The 22626-nt window shown below is 38.8% G+C and overlaps 1 protein-coding gene and 1 long non-coding RNA gene across 18 annotated transcripts in view; one reads left to right on the top strand and one right to left on the bottom strand.

The window, feature by feature from the left end:
• Nucleotides 1-217: 217 nt before the first annotated feature.
• Nucleotides 218-10341, bottom strand: LOC145651128 (uncharacterized). Of its 2 annotated transcripts, XR_014116837.1 has the most exons (5): nucleotides 10206-10341; nucleotides 10033-10090; nucleotides 8658-9913; nucleotides 1242-1387; nucleotides 218-401 (listed from the first exon to the last, which is right to left on the bottom strand). It is a non-coding gene; the product is annotated as an uncharacterized LOC145651128 (long non-coding RNA). The 2 variants fall into 2 exon arrangements; XR_014116836.1 differs by lacking the exons at nucleotides 218-401; nucleotides 1242-1387 and having other exon boundaries at nucleotides 7772-9913.
• Nucleotides 10342-10386: 45 nt separating this feature from the next.
• adgrb1a (adhesion G protein-coupled receptor B1a) overlaps nucleotides 10387-22626 on the top strand; it is a 64786-nt gene continuing 52546 nt past the window's right edge. For 3 of the 16 annotated variants that reach the window (XM_027001759.3, XM_027001793.3, XM_027001776.3), the window contains exon 1: nucleotides 10388-11545. The gene's annotated coding sequence lies outside the window, so the exon portion shown is untranslated. Of the gene's footprint in view, nucleotides 11644-18913; nucleotides 19085-22626 lie in introns of all 16 variants that reach the window. The other 13 variants (XM_081695878.1, XM_081695879.1, XM_081695875.1 and 10 more) reach the window with 8 other exon arrangements.

Below are 22626 nucleotides of genomic sequence, written 5' to 3'. Positions count from 1 at the left end.
TATTCTTATCTGTGTATTTGGACAATTCCTTATCAAGTTCTTTATACCCTTCTAACACACTCACAGACAGGTGGTATTTCCCTGTGTTAGCGCAGTTAAAATTTAATTCACTGAATATTCGTAAACCGTCAGCACCTCTAATCAATGTCAGACCTTAACTCATATTGTGAGAGGCAATCCTTTTATTTCATTCTTGATCCTTTCTTTATGATGAACATGCTCATTTTAAAAATCCATTTAAATACAGCTGTATTTATAAATAAAATATTTTGACATTCCATATTTTATGTTATTTATTTGTCTGTCTGGATTACTTGTTCCACCTGGATCTGGAAGTATTGTTGAACCCTTTGAGGTTCTTCTCATTTGGACCTGGGCCAAACCTTATTCCTTGCAGACCCCTGTAAGCACACAGGTCCAATAGTTAGGCCTATCTCTGCAAAAAAAACAGACTGTCAGACTGTCCTACAGTTAACACCTGAAAGCCACATGCAGGTTTAAATAAAGGTGTTAAATGTAATAAACTCTCTCTAAGATAATCCGTATCACTTACACTAACTATATGGTATGATATAATCATCTGCACCAAGGTTAGTGGTTGGACAAAAATAATTGTAATTAAAACTAGTAACTATTTGCAAAATCTAAAATATTCATTATCATAAACTATCATTTTACATGTCAAAAAAATACTCAAAATAAAAAAAAAAATACTTTGGTACAGTTATTCCCCTATAATTGTTAGTGCAGTCCGTGAGACCATCTTCCTGATAGTACTTATACACTTGGTTTTGCCTCTCAGCATATTCTGTTATTGCATGAATTTCACATCTTGAAGCAGAGTGCTGAACTCTTTCAGTGCCTTCTTTGCACAGCCTGTACCTTGGGTCTTGTCTGATATGGTACACACCTGTTTCTAGTACTAAGTGATGGTTTTGGGTTGCCTCTGTGCTGTCTTTGTGTCCTGCCTTTTCCAGCTTTTGATAGGATGTCAGCCATTTCAGATATCTGTTGCTAGAGAGGTACATCCTGTCATGCCACATCTGATTGCACACTATCCTATTAGTTGCTTGAGGCATTCTCTTAGCAGCGCATCCTTGGGAACTTGTGACTTAGATATTCTCATGAATGTTTTATGTCTCATTTAGCACAACAGACTTTTTTTTGTGTTTTTTGAACTAGTGTAAAGTTTCTTGATGCTGGGTTTTAAGTGAAGTACTCAATAAATGGTGAAACATTACCAGATCTTAATAGCAGCAGCTTCCACTTCCTCTCTTCACCAGCTAACAGGGTATGTGAAACTGGCTGGGCACAAGTGTTGATGGAATTGATCTTGTTAGTCGAATTGAGGTGATTCTTCATGGATTGTCTTGCTCTGTCGAGGTATCTGAATGTCAGCAATTCCAAGAAGACACAAGATACAACAACAATCCATTTAATTAGGTGAGACGATACAGATCATAGTTCATCACTTTCTGTACAGTTTGTTAACCACCCTCTGCCCCTTTCAACAGTTTCTGACTACAGGTCCATTGATGACTGTATGGAAAAGCAAAGGTGTTTTAGTTATGTGTTGTTCCATATGAAACTGCTAAAGTAACCTAATTTCCCCCCTAGAATAAGTTCCACAAGTTTCTGAAACTTTACTGGAAAATGGAGAATCCTTCTTCAAAAAGATATTCCCTCGACTGATGTTTTGATTGATGCTGCCTAACATGTTGGTCCAAAATCTCCTATAGGTGGTCATTTGGATTGAGATTTGGTAACTGTGAAGGCCATTGAATATGACATCATTTTCATGCACATCATCAATGTCCCTTAAAGTCCTATGGATACTGTCTCTGTGAAAAGTCCACTCCATCAGGATAGAAATGTCAATCAAACAGAATAACTCAATATTGATTTGTAGAGACACTTCCCTGCTTGAAGCCAAGGGGTCCCAAACCCAGTAATCAGGATCTTGCTGATTCAAGCCCCACCTTAGTCAGGTTACCACTGTTGGGCCCCTGAAGAAGGCCTTTAACCCTCAATTACTCAGAATTGTACTTGGTCACAACTGTAAGTCACATTGGATAAAAGCATCTGCTAAATGCCATAAATGTAAATGTAAATTATGCCAGCAAAATGCCTTCTAACATAATAACAGAGCAACGAGACTTCCTCACTGTGGAAGTCAAGCATATGGGCCTATACTGTTCTCAAGGTACTTGCCTCATTCACTTGTCAACAATATGGGGCAGACTTATCCAACCATATCACCTTTTTCCACAGCTCTGTAGACCTCCGGTTTCTACAGTTTTTGCACCAACTCTCAAATGTACATACATCTTTGTACTGAGGGAGCTATGCTTTATGACCCTTTTATAATACCCTTTCTATATAGTTGTTGATAGACTGTTCTTGAAGACAAAATTCTACCCTGACATTCTCATTCACCTTAAGAACAGCTGCTCTTCTGTTTTTCTTTACAATTCTCAACTAATGCACTAGTGTCACATTTACTGAATGGTGCTTTCAGCTACAGTTTTCAACCATATATACAGTCTTTCACCTAGATTTAAATGCAAATGTCACTTTAGTCACTGTGCTTATTGAACCACTAGCCAGTAGAGATGTATTTGTGACTGAAGCTCCTGCAATCCTTCCAATAATAAACACTCATTCAATGTCACTTATTTTCCTCTAAGCATCTTGAACCCAAACCAAATTCAACTGGGCATGTTCATCTTTTTAAAAACTGTATTATGAATTTCACCTCTCTGGAAGAATCTGCAATCCAATTAATGTTTCTCTTTGTATTTATTCAGGTTTTTAATACAAATGAGAGGTATATGTAAGATTCCTGGGAATAACTGCAGTGAACTGTATTAAATATGAAGAGATAGTAAAACATACAGTGAAGTACACAATTCCAGAGCAAATCTGTACTTACTATATATTTTCTTACAATACACACACACACACACACACACACACACACACACACACACACACACACACACACACACACACACACACCTGTAATAAAGGCATATTAATCTAATGGATTATTCTTAAATTTGTTTCTAAAACAAATATAATTTGGGGAATGTGCTAGCCTATATGAATTCATTTTCAAAACACCTAAACACACGCACACACACAAACCCATAAACACAACATTTTATATGCACCTCAGCAAATAGTTTTCTTTCAGAACTTTAGTTTCTCACTTTACAAGTGCTCTGCTTATGTGAGAATGTTTTCAAGACTGATGGAAAAGCATCATACGTGGCTGCCTCATGACGCTGGTTAAGAGAACACCAACTTTGAAGAATCTAGTAACTTTGAAGAATTTAAAATCTAAGGTAGTCAATATCTATTACAATACAAGCACAAAGAAGTTATTTCGTTGGTTGAATACCTTCCCCTTTTTTAATGCAGAAAATAGTAAAAATAAACAAAGAGTAGGTGCATCCAGGTGACTTGTATGGATACATTAACAGAATTTAGCTGACACATTTATCCAAAGCAACTTACAATTCTGACTGAACACAGCTTGAGCAACTGAGGGTTAAGAGCCTTGCTCAGGGGTCCAACAGTGGCAACCCGACTACAGTGCGACTTCAACTGGCAGCCACCTGATTACTAATCAAGCACCTTAACCACTAAGCCAAAACCGCCAGATACTGGTCATGGAGCAATCATCAGCAACCAGTTCAGAGAGTAGACACACTGACCTACCAACTACAAGCGACAACAAGACTTCCTTTGGTGCTGACTTATCAACCTACAAATAAAACTGGCTAATATTATACTTAAACAAGAGACCACATCCCTTTTTAACGATCCTCCACTAATCTCCTACAAATGAGAGAAAAACATCAAAGACATGCTCATGAAGTGAGATAAATGAGCATTCAAATAATAAATGCAGGACTGTGGCTTGGAGAAACCAACAGTCTTGCTGATCGATTTGTTGAACACCTTCGGACCATCAGATTTCAGGATTTGTTATTTCCAATGGCAAGGGATTTTAATATCAATGGACTTTGCATTAATGATATATTTGAATTAATGTTATGACTTTTTTATGACTTTTTTCTAATATAAACTGGTTCCTCCTACAAATTCAGAAACACTTATATATAAAATATTTATTTATTTATTTATTTATTTTTTTCCCAAGCCCTGGAAGTGTGGAATCAAAGCTGACAGTTATCATATTATGGATCGTAGAACAGGAATGAAGATCAGCTAAGGATCTGAAATTCGACTCGCATTATTATTACATGCCAAATCATGTAACTGTCACATAGCCTGCCAGTTACACTTAATGCACATGCAAACATGAGGTCATCTGTTATATTTTGTGGCTGTGTAACTGTAATGGAAAGTAATAAAAAGAACATTACAGTTTTTTGCTGGGTATTTATAACAGCAAATTATAATGGAAAATTTTCAGATAGGGCATAATTTGTATTTCAAATAAATTGGTGAAATGATGAAGTATATAAGTAATATACACATATTGAAAAATGTAATTGTTATTGACATGTTTTTGATACATAAAACAAACCATAGAACAAAAGTAAATTTATATATATATATTTTGCCCAGTGTTATGAGACCGATTCTAAAATGTTCGCTGTGTATTTTGGAACTAAGCAGTTCATAACAACAATTAAACTGTTGAAGATTTATAATAAAAGTATAAAAAATGTGGAGGTGCTTTATTTTCTTAAACATGATTTTGGTAGGATTCTAATTTTACATGTCTGATTTATGTTAGGGGCTACAAAAAATGGAGTAAATGAGAAAATCTTTCTTGATGAATAAATTGTTTGTCCTCCTTTCTCCCCAGGTGTCTAAGGTACATCTAAGGGCCATCAATTTCCATTATGCTATCCAATAAAAGTGATATCACCTATATTTTAACAATGTGCTCACTCCAAGAGGCAAGGTTTGGTGTCATATCAGTGCCCCAGCAAATCCTCTCTTTGGAAATGAAAGCTATTGAATGATTAAAATGCTTGTGCTTGTATTGCTGTCTGGTCCAGAGTGTTGCTACTGGCTAACAGTTGGTGAAGGCAGTCACACTTGCCTGATTGAGAATGTCCTAAATTTTTATATCTTCTTCTAAATTGGAATTTTTACATTGTGCACATCAGTGAATATATTTCAAGTGTGCTCTTTCGTTCATTCACAGTATTCATAAAACCACATAGCATGCATAACGTTGATTACACATTCCTCTTCCTACATGAAATGCAATGCTTTTACAGTGAAGTTAGATGTATTGGAATTTTAGTTGAGAATTCTTTTGTTTATTAATTTTATAGCAAACTTTGACTTTAGACTTACTATAGAAGCTGGATATTTCATAAATATAGATGTGTCAAATATCAACACACCAGATGTTCAGGTTATTGCCGACAGCCTATAAATGCAAGATAAGTGCTGTCAACAGCTGTTTTGCTCTATCAGTAAATGCTCACTGAACAAAAAGTCAACACTGACCACAGAGCAAGCTTCAGCTGGGTCTGAGCAAACATGTGTCTTGGAGAGGGATAGCTTCTCCTTGTAGGCCACACTTTGGTGGATTGCTATTTAATTAAGCTCATTCATAGTCAAGGAGGGTCCATAAATCCTACTTTCGAATGTAGAATTTCAGAAAAAAATCCGCCACCACTTACAGTGGCCTCTGTAAATCAGTTAATAAAATAAATAAAACCCAGGCCCCTGAGATTGCTTCACTGATGCCTATAACGGTTAAGAGATGCTATCTGCTGCTTTTCAAAATCCTTGCAATACAGCTATTTTGACATCATCTAAAAAAATTGTAAATAGCTGCCACACTAAGCGTTTGAAGTTATTGCTTTTTTTCTTTTCTTCAGTAATTTTTCATTTAATCTTATGTGTTCTGCACTTCTAGGCATCAGCATTGCTCTATGTAGTTCAACAGTATTCTAGTTCAATGGTATATTCAACTCTAACCTACCATACTGGCTAGGATACATTCTGTGAGCAAATGACAAAGCACTTCTGTAATATGCTCTGCATAAGAGCATCTGTCAAATGCTGTAAATGTAAAATGTAAATGTAATCTCTAGTATGAAATCAACACAAATGTGTTAAACAATCTCTACAGTTACATATCCTGAAAACGTGTATTTTATGCTCACTATGTTACGTGAACATGAGAATTGGAGTTAAAGTTGTACAAAGCAGGTGAAGATGAGCAAATAAGGGTTAACATATTTAAGTTTTAAAGAACTTCTAAGCTTAAATCTTATGTCATGCCACACCATTAGGGATGAGCCCACACCTGGACTTTGCTATGATTCCCATAAACCTTCACACATTCCCCACCTACGTTTTTCTCTCTCTCTCTCTCTCTCTCTCTCTCTCTCACACACACACACACACACACACACACACACACACACACACACACACACACAGCTGTCACCACTTCACCACTTTTCATATGTTTAAAACCTCTGTTCACATTCCTGGTGTTTCATGTTAGCCCTTTGTATAACTCTACTGGAGATATCACATCTTAAAAGTCAAAATTCAAGGATTCTTCTTTGACTATAATATAAAGGGACATGTGAAACAAACATACTTATCCACCCATTAACATGGGGAACATCAGACAATATCCAAATGAAATGATACATCAGGTTGTTGACCTTTATAAATCAGGGATAAAATAATTAAGAAATTAAATTATACAGCTGGAGGTATATTGTGTACTTTGGTCCCATGAAATTCCAGCTTTTCTGACCTAAATGCCACTAAAAGCCTGTTGTGAGCTAAAGAAGAGAGTCGACAGGTGAGGACCATTGACGTTGCAGGAGGTGGTGAGATTTTGCATTAAGTGATCTCAGATCACTTTATGTATTCTTCCTACCTCATGAAACTTTATAAAATGAGATGCAACTTGGTGATTATTTTGTTGACATGATTCTACTTTTTTTTCTTTCAGTTACTTGTGAACTTGACAACACTGCTAAACTTTGTCTTGGAGTGTGCACTTGTGGAGCTAAACCCAACAATGCAATAACACCTTCAGTTAAGAAACACTAAGAACTGAGTGATAAGGATTTTTTTTTGTTGTTCAACTGGCAAAGTTTCCTACTGCCACATTCACTCATTTTTATAACAAGTGATGCAGTTTGTTGATTATTTTGTTAACATTTATCTGACACTTTTATCCAAAGCAATTTACAATTATGACTGCGTACAACTTGAGCAATTGAGAATTAAGGGCCTTGCTCAGGGGCCCAACAGTGGCAACTTGGTAGTGGTAGGACTTTTACAGCAACCTTCCAATTAAAAGTCACATACCTTAACCACTGAGCTACCAGTGTCCATTTTGTTGACATGCTTCTTCTTAAATTTGTGCAGCCTTTTAATGTCAGCTTAGTATGACCCAAAATGATATTAAAATATGTCAACATAAAAGTCCCCATTTTTGGAGAGTTTACAACCCTTTGGCGCAAGGGAAAAAAATGTATTGTACAGAACTTCTTTGAAAATGTGATATTTAAAATAATATGGTATTTCCAGCAGTATGTTTGGCCAAAGTCTCTGGTAACTAATAACATATTGAGAAGTTCTACATAACAGTACAAGAAAGGGTGAAATGCTAAATCCACTTTTATGTCGTCATTCAATGCATTTAAGGCATTATAGAGAAAAAAAACCCTAAAAACTATTACTGAAAAATTCTGGTTACTTGATAATTATTGTATTTATGACTTCTAATAGATCTGTGTTAAATCTTTGTATAACATTTCTGAATGTCCACCAGAACAAAACTTGAATGTAGATTTTATTGAATTTACTATTCTGTGTTTGTTTACTTTCTCATACCTTGTCATAGCTACTCCAGTAATATTGGCACCACTGATAAATTCTTGCAAGCATATATGCTAAAAAGGTTCTTGGCTATTGGTACATTAAATGCTGCCCATGTCCATTATTTTATATCTGTAATGGGATTTCCAGCAGGATTGAACCGTGTAGATGACACAACACCACACGACAGAACTTGTTGAATGTTTTGGCACTGTAAAACTGTAACATTCTCTAATACAAATGCACTTTTAGGGTCAATGTGCATCTAAAGATATTATTGTCAAATGGGAATTATACTGAACACCTCATCTTACTTGTAAATATTATGTCAAATTATGATTCAAAAATTGTATTAGCCTATAGACTCTTTACATGTTTACAGATGTATTTAGGTAATTAAATGCTGAATTTGACAACATACAAAACTAACACATACAACTTCATGACCATATACTATGCATTACATTTGTGTGCTTTTGTAAAAGGTGTTAACACAGCTGAACCTTGCTCCATTAACTCACCTGGTGAGTTTAGGACAGATCATTGCATATCATCAAAGGCTTTGCTTTTTTGCCAAACAATGCTATGCAGTTGCTGAACTCGCTACATAAAATTCTAAATACATGTCCTGTTCTAAAACTTATTATAGGCAGTTTTTTAAAGGGCATAATTTGTATTCTACACAGTTATTAATATTTCAGTAGCACATTTATAGTGGTTTGGTCATGTATTGAATAAATCATAGCTGCTAATGGTTAGTAATGCATATAACGCAAGCTCTGAAAAAATGTGCTGCTCTTAGCCTTTACTTGAGCCCCAGTTGTCAGACTTTGTACACCATGTGCTCACTCCCAGTCATCTTGGGGCCTGAGAGAAGCAAAAGACCAAGGCTGTAGCAAGATGAAGTACAGCAATGTGGAAGATAAAAAAAAAACTTCAGAATCTGAACCCTGAAAAAATCTTAAATACTTATGGTATGCATTTGGTACTAAAATAGTACTCAAATAGTAATCCACATTAGAGTTCTGTGTGTAATGTGGTTTATAGTAAGCATATCTTTTATAATACAATTAAAAACTCATGTCACTTTAAAATGGGTGGTCATATCTATATTTTTCACAGTCTGGCCTGCAGGGGCCAGGACGTTTGAGGGTGTGGCACAGTATTTTGGCTATTCCTAGGCTTGTACTCTTCTGGAATGAGTAATTCCTGGGATTTGTTGGAGCCTCTCCTTCAGTTTAGGGTTTATAGCCCCAAGTAAGTGTGTGTGTGTGTGTGTGTGTGTGTGTGTGTGTGTGTGTGTGTGTGTGTGTGTGTGTGTGTGTGTGTGTCATGTTTTGCTGGCAGTGCACACCCTTGAAGACTTGAGATGTTGGTGAAAAGAACCTGTGTGGTTGGTTTGAGCCGAAAGTGAAGTATGGTTTAGCCTCTGTCACAAGGTTGGGCTTTGTACCTATTTCTGGTATGGAGAACTGTTTATGTTGTTTCGTTGGTTTAGCTGTTTCTAGAGAAGCTTCACCCCAGCTATATAACCTTCCACTGCCAGAGTAGTTTTACCCAAGTTGTAGATAATTCCAGACCAAATGTGCTCTGAAAATGCACTATCAGCCAGTAGTAAATCTAATTTATGAAGAAGCCGCAGAAAGCTAAAGCTTTCTCCTTAGAATTTGATTACACATAAAAATAAATAAATAATAACTTGCAGATTTTACCTGGCAATATATCACAACTGAATTTATATTGTCATCATCTAAACAGGTGTGTGTGAAGTATTTGTGTTTGTGTGTCTGTGGGCATGTGTGTGTGCGCGCGTGTGTGTGTGTGTGTGTGTGTGTGTGTGTGTGTGTGTGTGTGTGTGTGTGTGTGTGTGTGTGTGCATGTGTGTGTGTGTGTGTGTGAGAGAGAGTGAGAGAGAGAGAGAGAGAGAGAGAGAGAGAGAGAGAGAGAGAGAGAGAGTGTGTGTGTGTGTGTGTGTGTGTGTGTGTGTGTGTGTGTGTTCTCAGATCTGCCCAGGTTGGAGATCAGAGGATTTCCTCAGCGGTGAGGCTTGGGCCACGGGCAGAACCTAAATAAATAGAACAATGAGCTTGAACATAATGGCAGACTTGCTATCGAAAGCATGCGTGCGCAATAAACACGGGACAGAAGTGGTGAAAGATATTACAGATGCCGTGGAGAACTTACGGTTCCATTAGATGTCAGAATGGAATACATGCGTTGAAACCATGGAGTAGGTGCAAAACTGCAATGAAGCGCAAGACACCAAGTTATGAGCACACACGTATACGGAGGCTTCTACTCCTGAGAGTGTTTCGTCAAGTAGTTGAAGATTCTAACTTCGAAACGCATGTAAACACCTTCCCCTATGTTCAATTCCAAATGGTATTGGTTGTTAATGTAGTCATCACCCACGCATAAGCAAAGCGCGCCGACATAACCGCACAGACAACTTGATACAGGCTTCATGACGACAGGAGCTTTGCGTAATGTTGCTCACCCGTTTCTGGCACAGTTCGACCGTTTCCATGAGGAACAGCTTTAAATTCAGAAGCCTCCCACGCCCACCCTGGAACAAGAGAGCCCTGTCAACGCGCAGCTAGCAGGTGGCCGCCCACGTGAAGAACGCGGGAAGAGCTGCGGGATGTCAGAGCTTACAGCAGTATTGTTTTGCTTTATTATCGTCGACACTTTATTAACACACGAAGCTTAAATTACCCCGACCCATATAAAACTGTTTAGTCTTCTTCAACCTAACGATAAAACTTGCTCCAATCGACAACTGTGGCCTCTGTTCTTGAAGAATTTATAATATGGTAATTGTCTAAAAACCTATTTATAAATGTATTCCCATAACACTTAAGTACACGTATTTGCTGTGTAATATATATTTATACTCAAATGCATATTTATAATAACAAAGTCAGCGGTGAGAACAAACACGATAAATATTAGTTTGACGTAACCTATGAATGTACTGTGAAATGTTCATAAATGTTTGTCCCTGAAAGACCATTTTCCTTGCTTCAAACAAGTGCCTCCATGTGTTCTCTCTCTCTCCCCCCTCTCTTTCCGAGTGTCTCGTTCATGACCCACGCGTTGCTCCAGCTCCACAAGGGGGGGCTGCAGGATATATGCTTTTGTGACGAACTCCCTGGTTTCAAAGACTGAATCCAGTTTCTGCGGACAGACCGACGGGCAAGGACATCCTAAAGCCGCGAGGAACTCTCCCACTGCCCTAGTCCGCACAGAGAAAACAAATCAACGAGCGAGCTTGCGCCACTGTTCGCGCGCCTCCCTTGAGCCTCGACTCTGCTTATGCACTTTTTGTGCAAGAACAGGATAATAGCAACGATACTTTGCTGTTCCGAGGTCTGGATTTATTACAGACATTTTGGTGAAAGATAAAGAACATAACAAGGACATGTTACAACAGTAATGAACATTTGAACTGGGTGGGAGTTATATTTTGCTCCGAATTCATGGATGCTTGTGGCTTGTTTGGGGTTCCCTAAAATCCATGGAAGAAAACTAATCTCTTGTTGTGTTATTGTTAAAACAGATAAAAGCCTGTTGTATGACTTATTTAGACCTACTTAGAATGTAGGACTTATTTTGGACAAGATCGATGGGTGGTAGAGTGCTTTTGGAAAGGCTTTTGAACGAAAACACCGCAAATGGAAATGCCAACTTTCCGGAGGTAAATCCCAGGTTTCATTCATGCCTCTTATAAACATATGATGACGATATTACGAAGTGGACTTCGCATACTAGTCTGTTGTGGTGACTCCATCAATTGTAAGTTTAAAATATATGTTTGGTGAAATGACTTTAAACATCTCTAAATACTAATAATACACTGGTGTTGAATATTCGTATAGTTTAGTGTTTTTCATTGAGCGCCCCGCACGGGATTCTCTGCTTTTAGAATTAGCCACCTCACTACCAAGAGTAGCTTGGGAATTATTTTGTCCTTTGCCTTTCTCCTATACCGTATGTTATAGTTTTCAACGAAAAGAACTCAGCATAACAATATGAGCTGTTATTAGAGTTAATATTGCAAATCCATCTTAAACTTTGTTTAATAGTTACATTGCTCATATGGTTTTGCAAATGGGACCAATGGTCGATAGCTGTCCAAGCTAACCGAAGGTTTAGCCTTCTGGGCAAGTTCTTTACATTTAAGATGCCATTTTTAATTTTATCACGCGTGGAATTAATTTTTTTTTTAACATGTCGGGAATGCATGTCTCTCTAAGAATGATAACGCCCATTTAATTTTTACTTCACAATGTGCGCCACAGTTAATTCCTTTCGTATCTCCCTCGTGATGATCAGAGTAGCTACCTTTTATCTGCACGAAGTCTTCTGTTAATCTCACAGTAGGTTGATTTTCCTCTAGCATAGTACATGAGTGACGGGTTATTTTTGAATGACCACATATGCACAATTTAACAATTCAGTTGTTTTGAATATTTTAAGACATTAATCTGTCCAGTTTTTACTCACAAGATCGGAGTTATTTTAGGCAAAAAAATTAAAAAAAAAATACAAAAATGCAGCTACACTTGCAGTTATTGTGCATTTTGAATGTTGCGAGTAAACTGTAACTACAGTATTTTTGCATGAACCGGTTGCGGACAAAACCGTAGTTGTACGTGGTGAGTTGATGATCTATGATTCATTTTTATCTCTTTTTTGCGTGAAACACCGTTATAGAGATTTTATGTTTTGTACATATTTAAAGCGTGGTTAAACGACAATGACGTGCTTACCAGTTTTTATGTAAAAATTCCCCAGTGCCCGGTATGAACATGTTAAGACTTCTGTTTGGGAAGTAAATGAAGCATTCAGTTGCCTTTCGATTGAAAGAGAGGCGGAAGGCCGAGATGACTCGCGTTTAGCCCGGCTCAGTGGTTACATGAGTTACAAGAGTTATCAAGGATGATAACTCTTTTATAGAATAACAACAAGTAAAATCTCTCTCTCTCTCTCTCTCTCTCTCTCTCTCTCTCTCTCTCTCTCTCTCTCTCTCTGTCTCTCTGTGCGTGTGTGTGGCAAATATCAACTGTTATAATTGACATAACAGTCTATATTGCACTCAATATTTTGACAACAAATGAGCATGCATATGCTGCAGTGAAAATGACTGCGAATTCAGGGAAAATCGCCAAACGTTATATTGCACTTACGCTGGGAATTCACGCAGGACTTGGACGTGAAAGTTCCGTGATTGTACGGTAGGGGGGACTATGTAAGCGCTCAATTCCCTCTACTTGAATACGCGAATGAAACGAGTCGGGGCGAGAAATGCCTCACTGCGCACCCGGGAAGAGTCTACCTTGTCCGCTTAAAGTAGCACCTGGACCCACCTGAATCGGAGCACACACGGCATTATTAGATATTGCTAGATAATAACAGATTCAAAACAAAAAATGATCACTTTTCTATATTTTATGGAAATAATAATTATAATAATAAGAATACTACTACTACTTCTACTACTTCTTCTTCTACTACTACTACTACTACTACTAATAATAATAATATAATAATTATAATATAATATCTATTATAATATAATATAATATATATTATAATAATAATATAATAAATATTGTCATTATTATTATTTCCATAAAATATCGAAAAGTGTTCATTTTATTTTCGTATAGTTCGTTTTCATTTTCAGTGTAGCTTCTGCACCTCTTTTACCAACATGGTTCACTGGATTATTTTTCATTTGAAGAGGTGGTACATAGTGCTTTCCCTTTGGTTTAAGAAATTTGGCACTTTGTTTTCTTTTTTTTATCCAAAGCAAGAGGAAAGAGTGATGCATTAGAAGTTAAAATAAGCCATGCCAAAGCAGCCTGGCAGCACGGTTTTAATCACCAAAGGGGATGAGACAGGCCACAACGACACACCGTTTGCTTTTGGAGGGCAGCCATTCGTATCTTCCAGCCTAGATGTCCTGCTTTGTTTTTACCTGTGCTGCCTCCTTAGAATGCTTGCTCACTCCCTCTTTCTCACCTCTTCTCTCTTATCTTCCCAACGTTCGCCATGTTCAGTCTTCAGTGCTTAGGGAGAATCCAGGTTGCTTCGCCCCCGCTGTAAGATGCTTATGCGCAGAACAAGAGAACAGCCCTACTGCCTCTCATATATATATATATATATATATATATATATATATATATATATATATATATATATATATATATATTCTCATGAAACATGCCCCCCCACACACAAACACACTCTCACACCCCTTTCTCATCCTCTATTTTGATCATCACTTTGTTTGCATGCACCTGACACATAGTTACAAAGGTGTTTGAGGTGTTTCCCTTCTTTACCATTTTCTGCAAATGATGTCAGCTCAATTCACACTGGTAAGGCTGTGAGGAAGAACCTCACTGTACCACAGTGCATGACTTAAAATGAGCTAATACCACCATATTTAACCACAATAGACCCCTTGGGTTTAAGACTTACAAAATTGTTGTCCTGTACAATCAAAAGACAGTTTGTTCTCATTATATTAGCTGAGCTTGGAGTCTCAGGTGTCTCACAGATAACGTAGGCTACTCTTGATGACTTTGACTTCTTGCTGAGGTGGCAAGGGTCAGTATAGAGAAAGGACAGGGAGCGTGTGGGAGGGGCGATGGATCCGTGGTTTTGTACCGTAGTAATGGGTTGATTATAAGACTGCAGAGAGAGCTTCATGGCCTGTGGCTACCCTATGTGAGTTCAGTGATCAGGGTTTGACTGGATCGCTAATTAGGGTGTAAATCAGGGTCTGTGGTCCTCTCTAATGAAGCTCAGCAGTTGTGTGGGGGGATGCAAAGATCATCCTAGGTTTAAAGAGGGAAGGAAAGATAGAGAGCATTAGTTGTCCTGTGTCCCTGTCCAAGTCCCACATCTCATCAAAGAACATGATGACTTTCTGCTCAGCTGTCATACGGAGAGGCTGAGATGGATATAAGACCATTTTGTGTGTGAGTGTGTGTTTGCATGTTTGTGTGTGTATGTGCATGTGTGTGTCTTTTTAATACAGCCTGTGGGTGGCTTACTTTATGAAATATTCTTCTTGCCATCTTGCCACATTCCCTTGCTATCCTTTAAAGAGAATATGGTGAATAGAACCAGAGTGGACTAGACCCCAATTAGAAAGGACACTGAAGCTGTTTCTACTTGCATGTGATTTTCCATTAACACAGCTGTTCACACATTTCCTTGTAGTTACTCAACCCCAAGATGAGGACCATTGAAAACTGATGAAGCCATTTGAACATGACTGAGCTAAAAGCCAGTCAGGCATCTTTGAGCTCTGAAGAACAGAGAGGGCCAAAAATAAAGCTGTGAGGATCTCAGGGAAGAGAGCATACCTCTATCACACACTGTTTTCACTCTCATTAAGCAGTGTAACCTCACAAGAGATAGAGAGGGAGATTTCACATCTATAGGCAACAATTATAGGCGAGGGGAGTCGCCAACTATACTTAGCTGCTTATGAGTGATAGAACCAGAATGGGTAATGATAGTGGGGATGCTATTTGCCATTTACCATTGAACATTTTTAAGTGTTTGTCAGTTTGTCTTTGTGCGTGTGTTTGTGTGTATTTGTGTGTGTGTGTGTGTGTGTGTGTGTGTGTGTGTGTGTGTGTGTGTGTGTGTGTGTGTGTGTGTGTGTGTGTGTGTGTGTGAGATTGTGTCTCCTTTTCAACCAGTGGATTCTGTTTGTTGGCGGGTAAATGGGAGGACTGCTGATGGCAGAGATAACAAAGCAGGGCAGTGAACAAGGCCACCACTAAGATCAGGCTCGCTCACTCTCTTTGTTCTCTGTGCGGCTGCCTGTTCAACACATGCAGTCGATAAGCACTGATAACTCACTGCTATTAATGAGATGAAAATGAGCTCTGGAGGCATTTGTTCAAATCAACTCCTGGCTTATATTGATGAGAAGCAACATGCAGGAATTAAGCAGGTTACAGTTTCTTCCATCTATGAAACATCTATTGTAATTAACTTTGCAATATGAGGTCACCTAATAACTGGGGCATTTCCGAAGTGAAGCAATTTTTTTATTTGTCCACAACTGTAGTTTGTCTCAGTGGAATATTTTGTCTGAAAAAAAATGGCACTAAAGTTTTTCATTTTGCACCTCAAGAATTATTCTTTCAGGCCTTACAACCATGCACACACTCAGAGAGTGAACGAAGCAGAGAGAGACAGAAAGAAGGAGAGTAAAAGTAGGATATACTGGAGACTTAAGATGAGTAATCTTTTTCTGTCATTTATCTTTTAAGGGTTTCTGACTCTCCATTTGCACACAGAGTTCTTTAGAAAATCAGCACTACAAACTGGATCACTTTTCTATCTTGTACAGTATATTTAATTACTTCTCCATATGTTAGTCACCTGTTAAATGGACAGGAAATTATTCATGCTATCAATGTTTTCAAAATGATGGTCTCTCTCGACTACCATTCATGCTAAATCATTACATATTGGAGTGCCTACACTATTTTATACAATAAAACAAAGCCTTCCTTATGATTCCCTTGTTCTGCAGTGCCAGTATAAGACCACCTTGTGTACAAAATTCAATCACAGCAGCTGTAATAGGATATGAATGAAACATAGACATTCTTTTCACACAGTGTTCTCTTGCGAGAACAAGAGTGGCTTTGATCTTAAGTGCGTGCATAATCCTCACTATCTGACATGACCATCTCCTTCTGCACATAAATCCCAAAAGATCTCAGAAGGTCGCTACCTCCAGAGTGTCATTGTTCACTCTTCTGTTGCGTAGGTGCAGCAGCTGTGATGTCAAACTGAATGGCTAGCTGTCAGAGCTAACGTGACATGGTGATATATTTAAGCCTTTGTCACAATATAATTGTGTTATGGAGGGCCATTTTGGTGGCATTGGAATTAATTCATGTCATTAGCTTATTCTCCCTTACTAAGGTTTTGTTGTTTATTCTGTGTTTATTGATTTCCTTATTTTCGAGCTCATATGGTGCTTTTCCCCTGTTATGCCAACTATTGTTGCTCTCCTGTGCTGCTTTTCATGTGTTGCAGAAGAACAGATGTACCCTAATATCGTTCATCTGGGAATCTATCCTTCTCTAACATGCCAGTATAAAAATAGACTTTTAAACCGAATACATCTGCCAGTAAATAGGCTTGAATTCATCTCCTTGTTTTCCATAAATATATTTTGCATGTTTTTCCTTCAATAAAAGCGAAAAGGAAAAAAAATCAAAGAGGAAAGTGAAAGCAGCTGGTTGCAAAAATGCAGCCTGTCTAATCTGGTGCTGTCAGCGTTTTGTGCTTCACTTGTCTGAGCCAGTGCGACCTCTGTCTTTCCATCCCATTAAGTCTCAAATTCTGCACAAATGTTGTTTTTCTTCAGGCAAACTGCAGCTGCATGTTATTGTTTACTGTGCACATTTGATGCTGTGTCTGAATGTGTGCGGGTGAAAACAATTGGAAGTAAGACACTGTGTCTTTTCTGATCTGATGCCACTGGCTCCCAGGACCCAAGAGTTGAACACACTTCACCACTAACAAGTTAGAGACTCTCTATATCTCTTGCTTCTCTCTCGCTCTCTGTATATATATATATATATATATATATATATATATATATATATAGAAAGAGAGAGAGAGAGCGATCTCTCTCTCTCTCTCTCTCTCTCTCTCTCTCTCTCTCTGTCTCTCTCTCTTTCTCTCTTAGGACTGGACAGTTTGATGGATAGTATTGGTCGTCCCTCAGTTGTTGACAGTGATACCCTGACTATCAGCCCACAGATACTGCTACAGTTCTTACCCGTCCTTCTCACCCATATACCAATGCTGAGGTGACACCCCTGTCATTGGCGCAGACATTTGACAGACAGGGAAACATGACATCTTAGCTAATTTTTCCTGATCTTGTGATGAGTTAAGGATATGGAGCTGATATAAGGATAAGCAGGCCATAGGTGCATGCTCCAATCCTTCAGAGACCTTGCTATAAAGTGGTTGTGTGGAGAAGTAATTGTTGACACTGGGTAATTGTGCCCTGCAGGCCTGTCGTTTTTTATTCTGCTTTGTGACGAGCAATTGCATCAAACCCTTCCATCTGCCTGAGGCAGAATGTAGACAGACAGAGAAAGAATTAACGTGGTTGTCCTTTGAAGTTTTACACCACTGGTTGAGGAATACATGTATGGCTAAGCATTTAATACTTTGTGACCCAAAGCATCTTTAAAATTGCCTACACTTTAATTGATCCTTTTGAGGATGCAACACATGACCTAAAGTAGCCCAGTCTCCTACAAAGGCTCCTAGTGTTGCCTTCTTATCTGCTGCTACAGTTCTGCACTGAACACACATCCCTTCTTATTTATGCATTCATTTATTCCAGCCTGTATCATTAGAAGCCGTTAGCCCATTGATGCAGTGTGTAAATTTCCCCTATTGATTACTAGTAGATATGGATTTTCCTACTCTTTGTATAGCGGCGGGCTAAAATCGGCTTTGTTTGGTGGGCTGGGCTCATGTAAATCTGCCTGTGACATTTTGATAGCAGGCCGATGCGCCAAGGAAAAGCAAATATCATTAGCGGAGGGCAGGATTAAAAACTGTCACTCAAAGTAAGCGTTATCAGGCAAGCAAGAGCACCACAGTCAGAGAGTGTGTAAGACAAGTCACGTGTGTTAGAGAAAAAATGAAGGAGAGGGAGAGAAAGAAATAAACTGGAGAAAGAAAGTGGTGAACCCATGGTCTTGTCAGTCGGGGTCTCTTTTGGTAAACAGCGAGTCGTAAATATTTTAGCCGTCATGGCAGAGTGTCGACAGCTGTTCCCATCTGCATGTTAACGAGGGCAGAGGCGCAGAGCCCGGACTCAATGGCCTCCTTCAGCTCCGCTTTCCCAGAGTTGCTCTCCTGCTCTCGCTTGCCCTCTCCCTTTCTCTCTGTTCCCCGTCCACACTCTCTGCTTCTGTCACACTCTCACGTCTCTCTCGCTCTCTCTCTCCGTTTCTTAGTCCCCTCTTCTGTCTCCCCGTGTCTCCCACAGAGCTCGCACTGAGCTGGCATTGTGCTCCCGGCACCCCCCGGACCCCTCACACCCACACACTTGAACACTTGTTTTGTGCCGAGCTGCAGGGAGGTCACTGGTGCTCCTTCAGGAGAGACAGGTGCTACTGGAGGGGCTGGAGAGCAACTCTGAGCCCGAGGTCAAGTGAAGGTGAGTTTATGATAGTGTTTTCTTATGATTTCTGGGCTGAGAAATTCCCAAAAGCTGGTGGTAGCCTCTGTGAAGATGAAACAGCTGAGGTCAGCACAATTTAATAGTCATGTTAAAGTGAACACTGCCCTAGCAAACTGAGGAAATAAAAAGTGTGTTTGTATTCACTGACTACTAAATTTTATTTTTGTGTGTGTGTGTGTGTGTGTGTGTGTGTGTGTTGAGGTAACTGGGGAAGGGAAAGATGAACAAGCTCTCTCTCTCTGTTGAACCCCACTGTTGTTAAAAGCTGATGTAAGATCACGGATGTCCGTGAGGGTTCCTCAACTGGTGCGGTCAAGCTCTCAAAGATCAGTGTGTGCAAACACACAAAGATTCACATAACAGATATTATCATAGTACTGAATGATTATCAATGTAAACAAGTTTTTATAAGGGGTTTTATGCACAACATAACATCTAGTTGTATGAATCCAATGGCAAAAATGTTGTCTTCAGAATGGCTGATATTATGATTGGATCATAGTTTGTGGCATACTGGCACATCTTAAGATTGTCTTCTTGGCCTAACTTGCTATTTAATGTGAGATGGCAGTGATTTGCCACAGATGTACTCTAGGGAGCAGAGGGTACAGCAGCAGCACACAATACCCTGGAGTCCTAATCCTTTCCTCTGCTTTTATAAATGAAATGAGCTTCCTGGCTCATTTGATCTGAATGTGATATGGTTTGATTTGATTTGCTATCCAGTGCAATTCCCTCTCATATGTATACGACCAGGCTGTGGCACAAAGCACTCATTATCTGTGGTGTAATTTCTGATGGAGAGAAAGGATTTGTTTTGACAGTCTCCTCGCCATCTGTAACATCCCCTTTTGCAAGATGTATGAATTATGAGCAATTAGCCATTTCATCTTCAAAACTCTCCCCAATTCAGAGACACACACACACACACACACAGACACACACACACACACACACACACACACACACACACACACACACACACACTCCCAATGTGTGTCTAAATCGCATTGCCTTTTCTGCTACCCTTGATACTTTGTTATCAGACAGATAAACTCAGCAGAAAGCATCCCTGTTTTCTAAGTGGCCATGGCTAAACACCCCTGCAATGAATCTGTTTGTCATTAATAGCCCATAAAAATGTTTGCGAGGCCACTTCTGTAATCTGCTTTGTGCAGTTCCACAACAATCCAAGTTGCAGATAAATTCTGCTGGCATGAAACCCAATTAGGGTTGTATTAAATGTTGCATCCATTTCAAGCCTCATGAGGGTGTATTATGCAGGAGATAATTGCTTTCATTCCTGTGAAGAGACAGTGCCACTGAGCGTCTTCCACAAATGGTTGGACAATACAGGCCCAGATGCCGGGCAAGGATAGAAGGATGTATTCACTTAATGAACTGGTGGTTCACACATGTAATCAATCAGCTAAGGTAATGAAGGGGACACAGTATCAAATCTGTTTGTTGTAGCTGCTCATGAGAAGAGCTGAAAGGAGACTCGTTAAGCACACTGTCTCACAGTAGAGAGACGCTTATGAGAAGCTTCCTACTGAATAAGGTGGTGAGACCATATGGGTCTATTTTCTGTTTGAGGTGATTATCATGAAAAGACTTGAAAAACACCTTTGAGCACCATAAAAGCTATATATTTAAACATATATTAAAAACAATTAAATTAAACATCAATTAAATACAAAGAATAAATGGAGAAATAATAAATAATGATAGATAGATAGATAGATAGATAGATAGATAGATAGATAGATAGATAGATAGATAGATAGATAGATAGATAGATAGATAGATAGATAGATAGATATAGATGTGTGTGTGTGTGTGTGTGTGTGTGTGTGTGTGATATTTCTCTTGAGAATATATATTTGTGTTGCATGTGTAATTAAGGTGAATTTTGCTACCTCTTTTTGCAATAGTATATATATATATATATATATATATATATATATATATATATATATATATATATATATATATAGTAATTTGTCTTGTAACTATGTTTTTACTGATACACAGAGAAGAGTAAGACCGAAGAGATGAACACAGATCAGTGCACCATGACTGGTCCCTGGAGTAGAAGTGTGGCGGTGTAGAGAGGCCACCTCCCAGTAGTATCTCCCCAACACTATCCATTTCTTCAGACAGTTAGACATCTAATTGAAATTAACGTCAGGTAAACAGCCGTCTGGGTTGTTCATGACAGCGAAAACAAACTGAGCTGGGTTGCGTGTGCTGAGGGGGAGGATGCGTGCAGATACAAACTGTTAGATCATTTCAGAAACAGATGTGAAGATCCCTCATCTCTCCTCCCATCCCTTCCAGCCTGTCTGTCCAACTCCCCATTTACCACTTGCCTCTCTCTCTTTTTCTAAACTCTCTCTCTACTTCTTCACTCTTCTCTGTGGTTCTTGTTTGTATATGAACTGTTGCATCTGCTCAGTGGAAATTAAAAATGACTGAACTATTCATGCACTAGGCCAATCTACATAATCATACCTATGATATAGACAGATTGCAGACAGTGTATTACAAAGCAATGGTGATAGAGCAAGTGTGGATTTCTGATCAATAGGTCTTTCAGATTATTTACCTCTGCCCTGTAAAATGAGGTCAAGGCATAGAGCATGCAAAGAATAGTGCCAAGTGCAGAATACCAAGATGGAAGCCTTACATCTGGCTCCATTTGGTTGATTTTATTTAGGCTAAATTTCAACAATGTGCACTCCAGAAATAGATTGATACCTATTTCAAACACTGCTCATTCTCCAGAGAAGAATGATGGCAAGAGACTGGCAGAGGTTGGCTAAATTCAGAACAGCAACTATTCTATCCTCACAATCACAACTGTGAACACAACCAAAGGAAGAATATGGGTGTGAACGTCCTGCAGTTTAATTTCACAAACATATTCCTGTGGAATGGCGAACAGGCGAGTCAAAAGAGCAGGCAGTGCAGCAAAGAAACAGCTTCCACACATGACACAAGACAGACTGTGACACCTTTCTATAAGTTTAGCAAAACTGACCCCTGGCATGTGCAGGCCATCACACTGATATGGAGAGGGCACACCATACTGGGAAACAATATGGAAATATGCCTGAAGCTGTCATCTAAATTATTAAAATTCATAAGATAAACAGAGCATCCTCTAAAGGAGAATGATACCAGTGAACTGTTACAGGGAATCCCTTCAGCCCTACCCAGGATTTCTCTAGGGAAATATCACTTATGTTAGGAGAATGTTGCTCCAGTCAGTCCACAAGTCTTTCTCTAGCTGTTTTCACTCTTACCTGAAGGTGATAAAAGAAAATAGGAAATTCTCCTGTGGCACTTTGGAGAAAATGGAGTGTGTGCCAGCCTGCCACAAAACACTGACCTGTAAGATGTGAGGTTGGCTGAACACCACAATTGTGCGGATGTCATTTGTCATGTTAAGAAGTTGAAGTTCACATGCATTAAAAGTAACTGTACATTGGCACAATGAACTGCATTCATCTCTC

Source organism: Electrophorus electricus, chromosome 14, assembly GCF_041902795.1.
Source record: "Electrophorus electricus isolate QZ-2024a chromosome 14, ASM4190279v1, whole genome shotgun sequence".
Classification (NCBI taxonomy): Eukaryota; Metazoa; Chordata; class Actinopteri; order Gymnotiformes; family Gymnotidae; genus Electrophorus; species Electrophorus electricus.
This window is presented reverse-complemented; position numbering and strand designations above follow the sequence as displayed.